This window comes from Homalodisca vitripennis, unplaced genomic scaffold, assembly GCF_021130785.1.
Source record: "Homalodisca vitripennis isolate AUS2020 unplaced genomic scaffold, UT_GWSS_2.1 ScUCBcl_332;HRSCAF=2090, whole genome shotgun sequence".
Taxonomy (NCBI): Eukaryota; Metazoa; Arthropoda; class Insecta; order Hemiptera; family Cicadellidae; genus Homalodisca; species Homalodisca vitripennis.
In genome coordinates this window covers 68581-87987 of record NW_025776463.1, presented here as the reverse complement: position 1 = coordinate 87987, position 19407 = coordinate 68581, and positions in this window count along the sequence as shown.

Here is a 19407-nt window from a genome sequence, read left to right as displayed (position 1 = left end):
CAATCATCGTATGTCATTACGAATACAGCCTTATAAGTTAAATATCTATCTATTTCTTGTTTCTGAAACAGATGTACTTAAATTAAGAAGGCACGCTATATACTCAAATATATATACATTAAATTGTATAAATGGCAATAGCCTTATTTAATTTCAATAAACATTGAATCACAAAATGTACTTGCTCCGCCGGGAGTCGAACCCGGATCTCTCACTTGCCGGGTGAATGTGCTACCATTACACCACAGAGCGCTTACTTTTCCGATTCAATTATTTTGTATTTGGCCGTATCTGTCACATATGCGTTTAAATAGGCAAACTAACATATGATCGGAAGACCAAATACCTGTCAAACGACTTTTATTTACATTAAATTGTATAAATGGCAATAGCCTTTTTTAATTTCAATAAACATTGAATCACAAAAAGTACTTGCTCCGCCGGGAGTCGAACCCGGATCTCTCACTTGCCGGGTGAATGTGCTACCATTACACCACAGAGCGCTTACTTTTTCCGATTCAATAAGATTGTATTGTATTTGTATATATACAATATATATATATATACTATACAAAACTATACCTATACACGATTCGTTAGTTTTAATTGTCATTGTAGATTATAACCATCGTTATAAAAATGGCAAGACCAATCACCGCTAAGCCAATTGTTGTTGTCATAACCGTATAAGATATGAAGAATATGATATCTGTAAGTTCTGAATAGATTTTAAGGCACGTACAAAGATCCCTTAGTAGAAATTATTCATATCGAAGTGAAACACAGTGTTTCTCAATTATTAACGAAGTCAGTGTTGACAATACACAGTGATATACCTTATCAATTATGCTATTTACGTATTTTATATTTGCAGATGTATTGATGTGTGTTCTTGGATTGACAACAATAAATTTAATTCTTTGAAAATTTTTAACGGTATTATTTTCCTTGCTAAATTAATTTAAAATCATCCTAAAGAGCAAAATTAATTTAAGGAGATTGCAGAGAAGCGCTGGCTCTTGCCGACTTAAATTCAGCGGGTTGTAAGATTCAACAAAGAATGCTCCCAAAATCTTCTGTCTCTGTGACTTGGAAATTGTCTTCTGGTTCATTACTACACGCTATTGAATTTTGTCCCAATTTGATCAGCCTTCCATTTCATAAATATTCTTATTCAAAAATGCAAATTAGACAACACATTAAACACATCAACTAAACGTCAGTTTAAGATTATTTTATTGACAGTGGCCTAATAGTTTCACACTGCTTTGATTCAACATGTTTGATATTTCCTATATACTCTTTTATACTCACATAGCTATGTCGTGGTACATTATATTATGTTTCGTTGATTATAAGTCTCTTTATTCTGCAGTTAAGACTATGATTACTCTAATTAGGTCCAAAATAATTACTCACGTGCTACAAAAGTGACTTTTACTTATTAACATATGCACAATTTTAACTCTACTATATTCAATTAATATATTTACTTATTTAGTATTTTCTTAACGACAATTTTCATATATAAACAACTAACTAGTACGACCATACTTGTTATTTAGGCATATATGGTACTGAAAAACTGGTCTTTATATTCACTTTGACACAGTTCTACACCACAACTGATGCTGAAAAACACGTAAAGAGGACAACTTAACAAATAAATGCGTTTAGATGTGTGGTTAGCGGACATTTAATAAAGTCCCTGATTGTGAGATTATTCAGTAACAATCGCATTATAATTGTCAATCCGGGATCGAGCATACCTCTGTTGTTTGGTCAGTGATTACGTTTCGGTTTGTTTAGATCATTAAACAGACCATGTGATGTTACCAGTGTAAGAACAATGCACCGCCTCTTGTAACTGTCCGCGTAAAGTGATAACTATAGGTAAAATTTCTAACATAACATAAAATATATTTTATTTAATAGTGACGAATAACACTCGATTGACTGGACAATATTTTCCTTTTCTGTCTGTGTATCTGGCTGTCTGGAAAAAAATCTATATATCTATATCGAAATATATCGCTAAAACGAATTGACCAATAGATTTGAAATATTGTAAGTGTTTTATATCCTTTTGTATTGCTTAGAACTATAAGCTCTATTAATGATAAAAGTTATATTAGCTCAAATACTAATATTGTTTCTAAATTTTAGTATTTTTCTATGCTTTTAAGAAACGAAAACTAACAAAAGAATCAAACTTTATAATCTCTAAAAAGAATTAATTGTAGTTTTAATAGCAATAAAAAATAGACAGGGTTATTTATTGGTTTAAAAAGGTTTTGGTATTTACAAAACAAGTTTTACTTACAAAATGAGAACTCGCACGAATAAGAGAAAAATCTTTTAATTAGTTCAAAAGTTTGTTTAACAATAGTATTCATCCGGTCAAGATCACTGACAGTATTATAAACCTCACTGCGTTAACGTTGGAGTATCTCAAGGTTCGGTGACTCGTCAATTACATTTTTGGTTTTTATAAATGACCTATTAAAAATATCTCTCAATGGGTACATATTATGTGCGTTTGCTGATGAGATTGAGTTATTTTACTCCTTCACAGATAATGATAAAGCCTGACTATAATTTTAAAATAAAGAAAACTCGAAATCACGTTATGATAATTTAGAATTCTTTTATATAAAGGCCCCTCCGGGAAGGAAGTTTATTGTTTATATAATACATAAACAATAATAATAATTTTGTATATATTATTAGTTTACATGATTAAGAGATCATTACCATGCATTATAATAGCTAAATCTTATATATATATATATATATATATATATATATATATATATATATATATATATATATATATATACTGTATGACAGAGGGTAAACTATGCGTTTGTAAGCGATGTTTTTATTTCGATCTGAAGACCAAATTGTGAAGAGATCATTGAAGATTTAGTAAACACCCTGCATATTACATAAAGATTATAATTTAATGATAAATTACAACCAGCATAAAAGCTAATTTTATTTGTAAACCTGATCATCCGCTTGTTTTTTAAACATTGTTCATATTTGATTATTCTGCCGTGTTATCCATTTATAATAATATTTTACAACAATTAAAATAGCAACGATTGAAGTCTATTCATATATATATACTGTTTGTAAATAGTCGACCGGCTAGACAGGAGAAAGCTGATAGCAAGTATTTCCCAGGAGGTTTGCTGATCATAAATCTTCACGAAAATATAACTTTACAAGATATCTCAGTTCTCAGCTTTTCACTACGAGTCTTTGGTGTTATAAAGTATGGAGGTCTAAGTAGTTATTTAAGTCCAGTTCAGCAATTATGTTTTTCCTGCAGTAAACAGAAGTTTATTTACGTTCCGTTATCCAACAAAATTACTTTGTGGATTAAAACATTGTGTTAAAATTTTTCTTTCAGACTATACTAAGCTATATCATATAAACTCCCTCACAATGTAATAACGACAAACATACCAAAGTAATATGTCATAAAATTTTTTACTATTTTGATTATATACAATATAATATGGATTTTTTTAGATTAAGATTTAGATTTTAAGATTTGTGGAAATTAAAAGACCTGATATTATATAAATAAAAGGAGAAAAAAGGCGATATGACATCAAATGACCAGGTGGATAGAGTGGAAGATACCATAAAATTGAGACAGTAAGGTCTCGACGGAATACAAGAGAGTGTTTACTTGCAAACGCTTACTCGGGAGTCCTCCCCAGAATGTGCCCCGGTTGGGGTTAATAAGACTCTTAATTAAAATATACTTTAAACCTTTTTGATTCACAAATATACGTAACAATTTATTGCTATAAAAAATATATAAATTTTTTTTGAAGTCATGTTAAAATTTTACATTGTGCTAATATTGCATTACTTCTTTTAGTTGTAATATATATGTATATATATATATATATATATATAATATATTAATATATTATATATTATATATATATAATATATATATATATACATTCATAAAATTTGTGGTAATGCCAATAGCCTAATTTCATTTCAACATTGAATCATAAAAAGTATTCATACATACATACATTTATTATATATATATATGTATGTTGTGATATTTGTGCTACAATATATAAAATATTATTCAGTGTAAAGATATGGCCTAGATATTATTTATAAGAAAAAAAAATTTATTCCTGTATTGTACACGTATAACAACAATGATACTTTATATATATTTAGCATTCTCGTCCATTCAAAGTTACAGTGTACGTAGTTATCTACCAGTCAAGAATTGCATTATTATAACTTGGATTTGCCTTTAATATAATAAACCAAGTTACGTAAAGCCCCGTAATATAATCATGATTGATTTCCCATTCCCTTAATTAACTATCTTCTAAAGTTTTATTCAAAACAAATCAAAGTTGAAGGGATAATATAGCTTGGCACATTTAACATTGTTATATGTTACAAATATATGCAAGTTTAATAATTTTAAAGCCTAATTACAATATGACAGAGGGAAAGTAGTGGGAGACTTAGTATACCGCTGTGCGTTGACAGTGATATTCGAGTTCCATACACAAACATGGCCACTTAGTTCTCGGCTGCACACCGGAGCCTAGTTGTCAATCCGGCACTGAATGCACAGAAGTCTGTTCTAACGAAAAATAATGAAACAACCTGCGTGTTCTAGAAGTATATTATTCAAGAATTTAGCTGATAAAGGCAATGCAAATTTGATTCTGAGAAAATACATGTATAAAAAGAAATTAAGAATTTTCCAACGATAGTTCCGACTAAGTATTATCGTTATTAAAATATAATCTAATTTGTAAATAAGATGTAACAAAGAGATTGAAGGCGCAGTAAATAAAGGATGTTTGTCTACGAACCGAAATTTCCATTGCTCTATGAGGTGCCAAAATAAACTAGGGAGACATTTACATGATACCGATTATCAGCTGTATTTTTGCACATACATATAATATAGTCAAATGCGTGTATAATTTAATACAGCATGTAAAATTTTCACTTAATTCCAATAACACTTAATTAAGAAAGGCGTTTAAATCTCAAAAGAAATAGTTATTGAAAATAATTAGGAATTGATTGACATGCCTAGATTTGTATATTGATTACCAACCGAATAACGTTAAAAGATTGGTTTAATTATAATTTGGAAACTCTGTTGCATTGTAATGGTAGGAGGGGTGCAAACATTTTTTTAAAAACATTCCAAAAACATGGCGTAATGGTGGATTTGTCAGGAACAAACCACGAGCCATGAATGATGTTGGCATTGTGTGACCTTGATTTTGCTCGTTTTAAATGGGATAAACTTCTATTGTCATTGTGCAATATGAAAAGGCTGTACTATATTTATTCTGTTATACGTGTAAAATTATACGCATTATAATTTATATACATGGTTATTCTTTTAATATAATAATTGTATTGCAATCCTATCTGAATTACATATTTTGATTTGCTGGGCGTAAGGAAATACGTTCACATTAGACTTTATAGTAACGATTGTAGGAACAGTAAAATAGTAGTTGAATAGATACATGTGTAATCAAACGTAAACAGGATTTATTCACATTGAATAAGGAGGTATTACAAAGAAAGTTTTCATTCGTATAGTTTAATTATTCATGAAACTTAAATATATCTACACAATCAGGAATGATCTATGTGCTGGTGCAATCCATTTATGGAATTTGGCTACCATTGAAGCTTATCACACAACAAAAGGAACAAAACTATCGATAGAGAATATTTTATGTTTTAATTTTTGGATATTGATGAGTCTTATAATATTGATTGGAAAAGATGAAAACATTAATGTTAATACCAATAATTTAATTTAGTTGTTAGGATACGTTTTAGCACAAATTAATCATAGAAAGGATTAAGAAATAGTAACTTTGATATTTATATTATTTTTCCATGTCATTTCCAACAAATGACAAATCACGTACAGCTGTACCCTTTCAAAATGTTAATTCTATCCTAAACTATTTGTAGATATTAAAACTTTCAACGCGCATTTACAAAATTATCCAAACTAAGGACAAATTCCATATTCTTAGTAAAACTTATTTATTATTTTATTTATATCTATTATACTTATTTGGTCAATTGGTCTAAGTAAGTGCGTGGTCAGAAATCTTAAGACTAGTTTGACAGAAACATACTGTGAAAAGGTAATAAAGTGGAAATTGAAATCATTCAGAGTTAAATGACGTCGGATGTAAGGCCAGATGTGGCTGGCGGCTATTCCAGATCTCAACATAATTATATTTTCCACCATCAAACTCTTAAATTGTATTTCATATTTTCATCACTTTAAGTTGGTTACATACATGCAGAAATAGTTTATCATTAAAAAGGATAACCTTTTTTATCAAACGCACCATAAAAAGCAGTGACCTTTTTTGTTTAAAGATTAAGTTCCTCATCAGGCATATACATTGTTTTTCACAGAGTTTTTTTATATTTTTAAGAGGCTTTAAAAAAAATTACTTGAGTCATAAATAATTACATTTATATCATTGATACTAGCACTGGTGTAGAGATAGTAGGCTAATGACGTAAGTATATATTTGTAAGTGCTAAATTTATAAGTTTTTAAGTCAATATCAAACAAAAAACGTTTCATTTCAGCTGATTTATTTACCTTCATTATAGCACACTATGGACAAGAAATGAAACATCTTTATTGATTCTTATTTCAAGAAATTATCCACTTATTTTTTATACATACGTCCCGTTTAGGGAAGGAAAATAGTTGTGTCAGCCATTAAGCATCGTAAAGAAACTTGAAAAAGCCTTTCACATTTAAAAACAATTCTAAAAATTTGCTTCCCACAATTATATTTAAATATCTTACAGGCTATTCTCAGTTGGATGTGTACATCCTTATAAGATGTATACAACAATACCATAACAATACGCACAAGTACGTGTACATATTTATAATTGATTTAAACTATCAAAACCAGTTACTGATTGGCCGAATAACATCATCAAACACATCACCCAATATTAAAATAAAATTCCATAGAATAAAAGCATTTATCAGATAATATATATATGTATATATATATATATATATATATATATATATATATATATATATATGTGTGTGTGTGTGTGTGTGTGTGTGTGTGTGTGTGTGTGTGTGTGTGTGTGTGTGTGTGTGTGTGTGTTGGAAGTTTTTTAAACCCTGCATGTATAACAAAGTTGGTCTCTCAAAAAATCTGTTAAATTTTACATGAAAAATGAACAGACAACAAAACAGGAGCGCCATATTTTAATTATTTAGTCTCTGATCTGTAGGAGGTTTTTAAGAATTTTTTTCGTTTAGAAGTATGGAAAAAAATAATATAATTTGAATAGCATAAAAAAGCAAAAATGAAAAATATTTCTATATATAGAGGTTTAACTTAAAATTTGGGACATAATAGATATTTTAACCAATACATATTGTACAAATGCTGCAATGTGATATTTGGTGGTTGGATTTTTTTTCTAATTTATAATACACCCATAATAAAAAACATTCTTTACAATTTGTGTAATTGAAATAAAATTTATAATCTTTAAAAAAAACTTTTATTGAAAATATTTGTTAACATTTGTATTGAGTGTATAAGACTCGCACCTAATTTAATTAGAGATATCTAAAGACGAAATATTATTACAAATAAACAGAGGATCTCAAAACATTGTTCATTCTTGCTCTACAAAACATAATGAATGAGCAATATTCAGGTTTCTAAATTTAGTGTTTGAAGCAAAACACTGCATGGACAATAATATTTACATATTGATTGTGCTACAGTTATAGTGAAATAACCTTTACTCTCCTAGCCTGCATTTCATTGATATTCAAATCTTCATTTTGATGTGTTACAGAATACTTTATTGTGTCAAATATAAAGAATGTAAATATAAATTACTGTGAGGTCGAAGTTTGAAAGTTGAAACTAATTATTTTGTTTATCATCATGATATTTTGTATGACCCATAAGTTTATTAGTAGTTTTTTACCACATTATCCGCAGAGTTCAGCACATGTTAATCAAGTCTAATGATATAACTTATATATGACATGAATTTCTGTGGTATTTTTCGTGGGAAATTCTCAATCCAAACTTGTATGAAGTCCACAAAAGGAAATGAAGAGCATTTTTTTCCAAATTGGAACATATACTGACAGAGTTATAAAAAAACCTTTTTATTGCTATGGGGAATTTTAGGATTGACGTCTTAGATGTTGATTTCCCCATGTCAAAACGGTTCGCTGACTTTTTGTGGTAGTTTTGTCTTGTCTGGTCAATAGCCACACAACACAAGTGACCTCCACTTCAGCGCAGCAATTGACAACGTCATTTACAAATCTAACTGACTGCCAGTTTCTGTGATCAATACAGCGATCACTATAGCCAACAAGTCCTCATCGATGGTCTCAAGCAAATACAGAATGCAATCAGCAAAAAACAGTCCGAAATACGAGTCCCACAAATGACGCATTTCTCAACTCTATGCTTGCGAAAGACAATTGAAGGTTTCTAAATTTATTGGATCCTATCTAAACACAATTAAAAAAATTAAAATCATTTCAATTCCCATTAGAATTTAAGCTGTTTTTAATTATTATCTAATTAATATATAAAATGGAGAAGTGTAAATAAATTACCAAAGATATCCTGGTTTCGAGATTGAAAACGTTTATTCAACAAATGTCTGGGAATACACCTTGATCGAGGGTTGACATGGTATTGTCACGTGGACAGTGTTTGTGCAAGATCGTCGTCAGGCATTTATATACTGAGACAACTGTCCAAATACTGACACATTCAAGTGCTGATAACGGCGTATTATATGGACTAATCTACACCCATCTCTCCTGTGGTGTTTCTTTGTGGGAAGGTATCGCAAACATAAATTTTTCTCGAATATATATTCTTAAAAAAAACCGCCAGAATAATAGCAAAACTGCAACTTAGAGAGTCATGCAGACCAGCATTGAGAAATCTGAAACTGTTGACATTGCCTTAATTCTATATTCTGTACAGGTCTATTTTTAAAACAAAGTGTGATCCCATAAGAGGTAGCGACAACACTCTAATTGAACTAGAGGGTTAACTACCGAACTGAGAGACAGAAATCCAGCTTATGAGCGTTTGCCTTCTGAAGAAGGCGCTACCAAATTCAATTAAAAATGCTGCGATGCCCGAGGCATATGAATCTCACCTAAAAACCACGTTGAGCCGAGTTTATGACTCACATTTGGGAAACCACATAATTGGCTAATTGATATTAAGGCAGGACTGGGAAAACTCTGAATGAATCAGAATTGGAGTGAATATAAAATTTGTAGGTATAAATGAGATTAAATGTATTGAATGAATGCTAAATTTTATAAAGTAATTTAATTTGAAGCATGTGATAACAAGTGTGTTTTTTAAGCAATACAATATATTATTATCATTGTTATTACTATTATTATTAAGTGATTAAAATCACACTGGTAACCTGATAAATGCAGTATCGATCCATCGATTCATTATTACAGTCCACGAGCAACATAAACGTACCTCCGATGTTACATAGAAGTTTTGCTTGCTTTTTAAAACTAATTAGTCTGCTTAAGAAAAGCAATCCGTTTTTAAATTGTATCGTGAAATAATGTACATTTTAGTTTATAATTTTAGGAATATTGTTGCCAGGAAACTTTATAAAAGACACAATGCTAAGAATTATATCCTTGAAGTACACATTACACCAACACCGGTCAAGTTCATGTAAAAGACAGATTCATATCTAACAGGACTGGAATACATTCCACTATGACATATCATTATATATTTCATTGTCAGTGTACCCCCTATAACCTACCGCAGAATGAGTAGAACCTGTAGAAGAAAGAACAAAACCTTTTTTATCAAAATTAAAACAAGATTGCGTTCTTTAGTAGTTCAAAGATTTGCAAGGAATAGAATCTGTACTTGCTCGGGTTAATTGGTGAGGAAGTATAAATACATAATTATATCATTAATAGAAAAGAAGACAATGAAACTAATACCCATACATAACTATTAAAGAGTAAACTTTAAATTTAACAATTTATGAACACTAATGATACAGAAACAACGAAGGTATCTAATTCAAGTGACGGATCTAAGTTTAGTACACTACTAGGAACCATTTATAATGCGTCAGGACGCCACTTGAGCTTTGTTACAGAGTTGAGGGAAGAGCAGACAGGCGTGAAAGAAGAAACTGAAAATACACAGAAAGGGGAAAATGACAAGGACCAGTCAGTACTTAGTAAAGAATACAGGCATGGGAAGACTGAAAAATTAAATAAAATGTTAGTTGAAAAAGCAGACAAAGTCCCAAAGTCTGTAAAGATTTAAGAGACTCCAAAAGGATGAGGTAGTATGTACATATAAGTGAAAGCGCAGCGTAGCTGTTCAGACTTGATTAGTGAACTGGCGTACTACAAGTAAACCTAGTGATAAATGGGTGTGAGTACAATCATGGATTGATAAAATCACGTAACACGAGATACAAAATTTTAAAGTTAGGTCGCTTTACATTTTTGTTATTATAAAGCCTAAACTATACACGCGGTACATATACATTTAATATATACTTAGTAGAATTGTCCTAGAGCCTGATATAATAGAACCTGTAGCTCACCTACTGTCACTTGGATTTGTTGAAACCCATTATATAACCATACAGAAAAGGTCAACAAAATGTTAAACTATGTTTTGTTGTCAAGAGTTAAAAATTCTTATTGAGAGCCATAAAACCTTTAAATTTTGCGGCTCCAGACTCTGATATACATACTAAAATATTGGAGAGTAAAGACAGAGATAGAAGTTTTTAAGGTGGTAAAAAATGGTGGCTTTGAATGCTTAAAAAGACTCTATTATAAAGGGGTTAAGCCAGTGAAAAGGAGGGGGGGGGGGGGGGGGGGCGGGAAGATTTAAATAAGTAAACTAATTCTTTAAGAAAATTATATTTTAATTATTTCATGGTTATTAAATATAAAGAAAAAAGCGGTAGCCATTTAACTGCACAATTAAGTGAAAAAAATTATTTTACGAATATAAAACACTTGGCAATTAATGTCCTCCATTGGAATCATATGCACTGCTGCCACGCCGTGGCCCAGAAAGTTTTCCTCCATGACATTTTTGTAGCATATTGACTGGTATTCCTTCGCTTATCAGGCGTCCCCGAATTAGTTTTTTTTACGGACAGGAATAAGTTTCTACGTGGAATCGTTTCTGAAACAACTTCATGTTTTTATAGCAACCCCATAGGGGAAAAACAGTCCAACAAGGCTGTCAAAATCTGGAGAGCCGAGGGGGCCAAGGGATATACCCGTTTGCGGGAAATGGACGACCACCTGGTAAACAAAGCATTCACAGCATTCATAGCAACTCTTGCAGTGTGGCTTGTTGCCCTATCTTGTTGGAAATTGTGTGTTCATTTACTGGAAAACAAAGTTAACTAATTAAAGATAAGTTACTTTTAAGATTAGGTTGTTAAAATTAGAGTATGTATATGGTTTGAGTTATATTCCCGGCGCCAACAGCTAACTTAAGTTGTATAAAAACAAAGTCCGGTGACCATAGAAAATTAATCGCCCACTAATATACATAGACAAGAGTTAAATAATCGTTAACTAACCATATAAAGACCCTGAAAGTGGTGTCTTTCAGTCGGTTGTTTTTCTGCCTGTCATATAGACTATTATTTATTTATCTCACTCTCACTTTTAAATTTATACAGCTATGAACATTTTAATTATATAATATTTAATATAGCTATCTTTATACCCTCTAATGTAATCCACACCAAAACTAACGTGGCTAAAAATTTCATCTACACAATTTTTAGTTAAACCGGGAGATTTGCTTATACACTGAAAATTGACCTTCAGCTCTCAGCTATTACGTTTCCCAGAGTTTGGATAGCCTATATTATTTTATTATTGTATAAATATTTCCCTGCCTTAGTAAAATATTTTAATACCTTATTATTATCATTCTATGTTTCATTACAATATTTTTATGTTGTATTATATTACTCTGCTCAACGGCAAGTGCCAACGTTAGTTGCAGCGATATAAACTGTAATTATTTTTATTAAAATATGTTTAATTTTAACAATATAATATTAAAAGTAGTGATACGTTAAATTTATGACGTAATGAGCGTGATATATCTAGTATTGTCTTGTAAACTAAAATAAAGCTTCAATTATTTATGATGCAAAGTCTGTTTTAAAGTTACATAACGTAATCATAATATACATAGAATTCATTGCTGACCTATATTCAGTTTATGCAGATTTTAAAGTTTTAAAGGTAAAGGTTGTGAAACAAAACACATGTTTTAAAAACATATAGCAGTTGTTTACTAGACAGACAATCAGGTATGTTTGCATTTGCATAGAATTTACATTATTTTTTTTATTTACATGCAGATATAAAATATTCAGTTTGGGAAATCTAATATTTATGTATAGGGCCACAACACACAAGATGAATGGACTAAATCTAACATCGGCAATAATGCACACATGTACTAGTAATTAATTACTAACTTTGCAGTTCCACAAACACATTATTGAACCATTGTGGATGTCCTTTCACCCTACGTCAAATACTGTCAGGTATAGCACCAATTTAAATGCTACATAAAGCAAAATGTGTTCAGCGAAATTCGCAATGGTACATCAAGCGTAATGAGACACTTGCAATAGTTACTGACTCCATTATTGCTCCCCAATGCAAGTTTATTTACTTGTTAGTTACGGATACTACTAGTGGAATAACTTTAAAACGTTCTAGTAAGGTCATTTCGTAATCAATAATATTTGGGTAGACATTTTTATATTCCAGAGTTCATTGTGGTTTAATTAAAATGAGCACTTTTTAGGTTTCGGAGTATAAAACGCAGTTATTTAATGTTATTTTTTATATTAGGTTACTTATTTATACGGTACTAGAGGCCTGTTGTGCCGTCTACCATTGTGAATACATCACCGGGATTCGCAGCGACCGTTACGTTGGTGTTGACCTTTACTAAAACAACCTTAAAGCCTTTGATATGTTAAGTCACCGTTATAAATCCTCAAAGTTCTGAATATTGCAAAACTTTCATTAGACTTATCTCAATTTTCTACGAGTTTCCTCGGCTAGACTTAAAAGTCTTAAACCAAATTCTCAACGAACATCTAAGTAGTAGGAGCAACTATATGTATAACGTTCCAATGTATTAAATCATTTAGTATCAGGATGGTATTTTTATGAGTAAGTCAGTATTATTAGGATTTTATGTATATAGATATACTTATAATATAATTGAGTGAACTGCTGTAAATTCAACTGGCTTAGTCCTTTCATTATAAGTGTGTGATGCAAAACGAGTCGTTAAAATAAGTTACAATTTGTAACCAAACGTTATTCACGGCTGGAGCGAGGAGGGTTAAAGCCTCAATAAAGAGGTCGGATATAACTATTATTAACATTAGAGTCTCTAAACATGAAGCGTATTCAAGAAGACAGAACGTCTGGTCAGCCGACCAGTAGGGAACTCTACCAGATACTGTATGTCGTGTTGGTTTTCGAATAAATTGAAGAGAATATAAAAACCAGCTTTTAAATTATCCGTTTTTGTGTGATTAGTTGGTGTAGATTATTGGAGTTCCTTAAAACGTATATTTTAAAATAGGTAACACGAAATATAATATTAGATTGAAAATAATCTTCAAAAAATTGTTATAGGTAATTATACATGTTGTATAATATTTTCTAAACAGAGATTAGTAGCGTCTAGTTGTGCTTATAAATGTTTTCCCCTTCGGTCTCATTTTTCTCATTAAATGGAGGTTACATTCGCTGGAAACGTGCCATTTCCAGTCACCTTGGGGTATTTCAGTATGTTGCATGTTCAAGTGCGCATATTCACGTATATAAGGAAAAAAAAGTTCAAATATTGAGAAAGATATTGGGAAAAGGTTTACAACGTGAGCATTCAAGATGTCAGCAGTTACGAAGGTTTCCGACAGTGAGACTATTTAATAATTCCTACATGATTATAGTCACCCAGAGGGCTTAACGTAATGAAGCTTTTTTTTAGATCCAATTCAGTTATTTTTAACTTTTATTATCATATGAATCATGCCATAACACCACGCTATGAAAACAAATACCTTCATATTTAAGCTAATGGAAAAAATCATTCACAATCACATAGCAGAAGGTTAAAAGAGTGGTTAAACAATAAATTAAGGAGGGATTTCCCAGGAGGTTTCAATTCTGCATGGTATATACCTTTATTTGTACCTACAATGGTTACATGAAAAACTATGACCCTTACATATCACCATCATATGGATATTCAGGATTACCAAATCATTAAACACAAATCTCACGATATTTTGGTGAATGGGCAACATGTTAGGTTCTGTTTACTGCGGAGAAGTATTAAAAATGTTGCAAGCCTACACATTTAGAAGTACTGTCCTCTGGCCGTTTCGATTGGAGAATTTTGAACAGAGGTAATGCATGCTATTCCTCCTCATGAAAACTTCGAAAATAACCGTCCTAAATATTTTGCTACTCTGGAAGCAAGCGCACAATTGCTTTTATAGGACTAAGTATAATGATGTTATGTAACAGTTTCTTTCTGTAAGTGAACACAAACTAAAAAAAATTTGAGAATATAAAATTAAAATAAAATACTTCCAAATTATATCTCAAGAAAAGATTGAGCTATAGATTGCAGCTTTGTATGAAAGATCATTTTTTAATATCAATATTTACAAGTCCGATATACTGACGATAAAATTATCTAAAACAATCATTACGAGTATGAGAGTTAGGAAAATCAATTAATTAGGAAATTAATGAGATCTTTTTTCCAGATTCATGAGAATACTCATAAAGACTGAGTAATTTTATCAAACTTTACATAGGGTTTCAATAGTTAAAAGCCTATTCTCACCGGGAATTGAGTTTTTAACAAATGTTTTCCGAAACAACAGCCACCCATTTTACAACTTACATCAGGGGTCACTTTGAAATAACAGTGAACATTTGGAATATAATCAGCAGTAGTTGCAGAACCAGCACTTACAAAAACAAACAGATGTTAAATATTTTAGGTATGAGTAAATTGATTTTTGGACATAAAGGAAATGGTCTTTAATCTCTTCAATAGAATATTTAGTTCTTTTTTATTTGGAAACTAAACATATTTACATATTTAAAAAGTATATCATGATATAACAGACATTGATTTCTTACCTAATGAACTATTTCAAAACCATCCAGTGGCTACATATACATATTTAAAAAAGTGATTTTGAAACTATACCTAATTTACCAAATCACTCATTTACTAGAGTACTATTTTTTCGTGTTGTATATGTGTGGAAATTTACAAATTTGTGTATTTTTGTAGTGTTTTAATGTTATATTCATTAAAAAAATAAATACTAATACCAATTTAAACTCTATAAAACTATTAAAATATATTTGCAATGATAATCAATTGGTTCCAATATAATAAATATAAAAAAGAGTCAGATTAGCCGCTTTTAACTTATGTTTGTGTTTACAATTTATAAAGGATATACAAGATTATTTATAATAGTTCATTACAACTTAGATAGTTCTGTAACGATTTAATTGACAATGAATGACCTTTACACAACTTAAGCTCTTTTCTCCGACCTAACAAACACATTTTTTGTAGGCTTACGTTTAACACGGGTTAGAATTCAGAACACATCATTTTTACTAGTCCTACTGGAAGTTTATTTTGATCATTATAGTTTTATTATTCAAAAGAACAATTAAAAAAATAGAAATAGAAATAATTTTATTTGTGAATACCGTAATGAAGCGAGGACTGGCTAATGTGACTGGAATAGCAATTGTTTGGATGACAACTTAATACTCCCCAGAGTTTTCAATGTGGCAGGGCTCTATTATTATAACACTATCTTAATAATATAAAATTATTTAAAATTTAAATATCGATACCTTAATACCGAATATAACAACGCAAAATATTTTTTATTATAAATATCGACGTTTATTTAATAAATTATAAAATAATTTAACTCTATTTAAATGAATTATCCAACAGTATTAGAAAAAACGTGAATTTAGGTTTTGCTAACATATCTAAAATAAAAGCTAAGGAAATTGAAGGCAAAATATTATTTTAGTTTTTTTTTGGTATTGCAAAGATTTTTATGTTAAAATGTTACTCAAGTACGATGAGTAAAAAAAATGTGTCATTATAAAACCGTATAAACTATTTATCCTATCGGTTAAATGAAGGATAAAACATATCTGTAACATACAATGACTGTATGTGTCGAAATAATGATCAAAACCTTCATCTTAAAAATACTAAGCCTTATACGAACAAAATATATATTAATTGAATTTTTAGTTATCGCTTTACAATGTTTCTTAAGTAAACCTATACATTGTTACGGCATTCCAAGACATGAGTACGTGTTGACTGCAAGTGGACTCATAAATCAAGAGACAACGGATTTTGCAATACTTCATTCACATATTTTAATCGAAATAAATCTAAGACCATAATTGCAATGAATTCGCAAAAAATTAAGGAATGAATTATGCATACTTTTGATATACTCAAATTATAATTCCTATTGAATTTCTATTCATCGACAATCACTCTGTCTCACTGCACGATATCGGGAACAAAGTGATCTTTAAACTTATAATTAGCACAGAAATTAATTTATAAATAGTAATCATCGACATTGATAATAGTATATGCAACTTTATTTTTAAATTGGTCTTAAGGGTTACCATGATGGCAACGACCAATAAAATCAGTCATTTAAGAATGTTTTTTGTTTTGTTTTTTTTTAGGGAGAGGCAGGAAAATGCTTTTGCGCACACAGGTGGCCAGCCTGTAGTGTGGGACTCCTACTTACGTAGAATACCCACTAAAAACCTCCTCTACTCTTAGGATTCTAGCCTGGAAACCGCTTATCGCTTTAAACTTCGGGCTAGGCCTAATTTTGGCTTACGCCCAGAGGCTTCGCACCTATCTAGCCGTTCTGATCTTGGATCTGTCCCACGTTCCGGTCCAGATCATTCTTTTTGGCGCGGAGTATACCCTGCGCAAAGCTGGACCAGCAGCACCAGCAGTCCTCGCCCTCCAACATATGGTCACAGACCGTGTCCACCGAAATTATACCAAACGTTTGAGTCACTTCAAGACGGGGCCTTTCCCAACGCGGGCAGCAGAAGAAAGTGTGTTCCGCGTCGTCGGGAACGCCTGAGCAATAAATACAGTCCGGCGAAACGGCCTTGCCCATTCGGTGTAGGTACGACCGGAAGTAGCCGTGACCACTCAAAAAAATTGTGAGGTAGTAATCCACCTCGCCTTGCCGCCGTTCTACCCACGGTTGGATTTGTTTGATAAGTCTGGCAGTCCAACGTCCGCAGTCGTCTTGTTGCCAACTGTTTTGCCATTGCTGGTACGTACAAGAGCGCTCCTCAGTCCTTGCAGTGTCCTTGCAGATTTTGCCTTGTCGCTGATAAATTGCCTTCCTCTCCCCTGCCAAAAGCTTGAAGGGGATGACTCCAGCAATAACCAGGACGACAGGCTCAGACACTGTACGGTAGGCGGAACACACCCGGAGCGCTGCTTGACGCTGTACCCGGGCGATCCGTATCCGATAAAATTCAATATTTAGTGCGTCTGCCCACACCTCAGCCCCGTAAAGGAGCACGGACTGGACTGACGACACTAACAGTCTTCTCCTGCTGGACTTGGGACCGCCGACGTTGGCAATGAGCCTGCTAAGATGAGTTACCATCTTAGAGGCCCTGTCCGCTGTACGGAACATTTGGTCCCTCCAAGTCAGCTTATTGTCCACCAAGACGCCAAGGTATTTTGCGGCTCGCGTGGTCTGGACCATTACATCTCCCACTCTTAATGGGACGACGGTGTCGATTCGTTTCTTAGTCAAAATCACGATCTCTGTGTTGCTTAAAGCGAGCGACAGGACGTGATTTTCAATCCATCTGTTAACGACTCGCATGACCTGGTTCAGTTTAAGCTGGGCCATTTCCACGTTGCGTGCAGCGTATTTTACTTATACATTTCAGAATGTATAAGTAAAATAAATGCAATCAATATGACATTTTAATTAGCATACTATACGGTAATGTACGCAGTGTGTTAGCAAGATATATTTAATTTTTAGACTTTAAATTTTGCATAAAACCTAATTCATACAAAGATAAAAATCAGTTATATAATGATATATAAATATCACTTATTGGATTTGAATAAACGTCATCGAATACTATCACTCAGTAGGCTGAGAATTTATATTTTGACTGTCGGGGACGTAAACATCTCTTTCCGTGATTATTGGATGACTGTATTCTGTCCTAATGACACTTTTATAATGAAATTAGCTATACGAGTAGAATTGAAATTTTGTATGTCTCTGCAAACCTTGTTACGCGACACGTGGTCCCCTTGTTCATAAGAACTTATTTTAAAGAGATTAGAGCCTTGTTTCTTTTGAGTATCATGAAAACTTCGTAGTGATGTAGTATATATATTTACGGTAGTAACGATCCAAACTATGCAACTGCCATCAGTTACAAAACAACAGAGTTATGTTTATCCCCAGGGTGACAATAATAATGTGACAGTACTGAATCATCTCACCATCAGGGACTCCATGTAACCTCCCGCAGGCGATAGATTTAGACACTTTTTGTTGCTATTACTTATCCCCTTAACACCTAGAATTTGTATTGTCTGCTGATATATGAAAAACAAGTTTTTTTAACTGAATTCTAATAAGTTTAAAAATAAAATAGAGCTTTTAATAAACTTTCCTTTCTTTATATTTTACATGTACTCGTATGGATTTTTACTTTTACAAGGCTATTTTTATTCTGGGGGAACACGAGGGCGCTTCCTAAAATTATTAATATTCTATCCTTTTTTCAAAACTTTTTTTCAATAACTACAATAACAAGATAAGTAATGATGTTTGTTAAGTTGTGACTGTAAATCGTAATATTGATAGCTTCTATATACGTTTTACACCAAACCTATAAAACTCATATTAGTATGATATATTTTATAATAAGCGTAATGTAAAAGACACAAGGGTACCTTAAGTAAGTAATTAATGTTAGATTATGTTACAATATTATAGATAATGTGGTTTCATAGCTCAAAGAAAGTGTCATTCAGATAGTGACTTTAAAGGCAATCTCTCTCTAAGAGTGACGTGGCCACTGATGTTATGTTTCTCTAAGATAAAACAAAGTCCTTAACTTTTTCAGTTAATTTTACACCATCT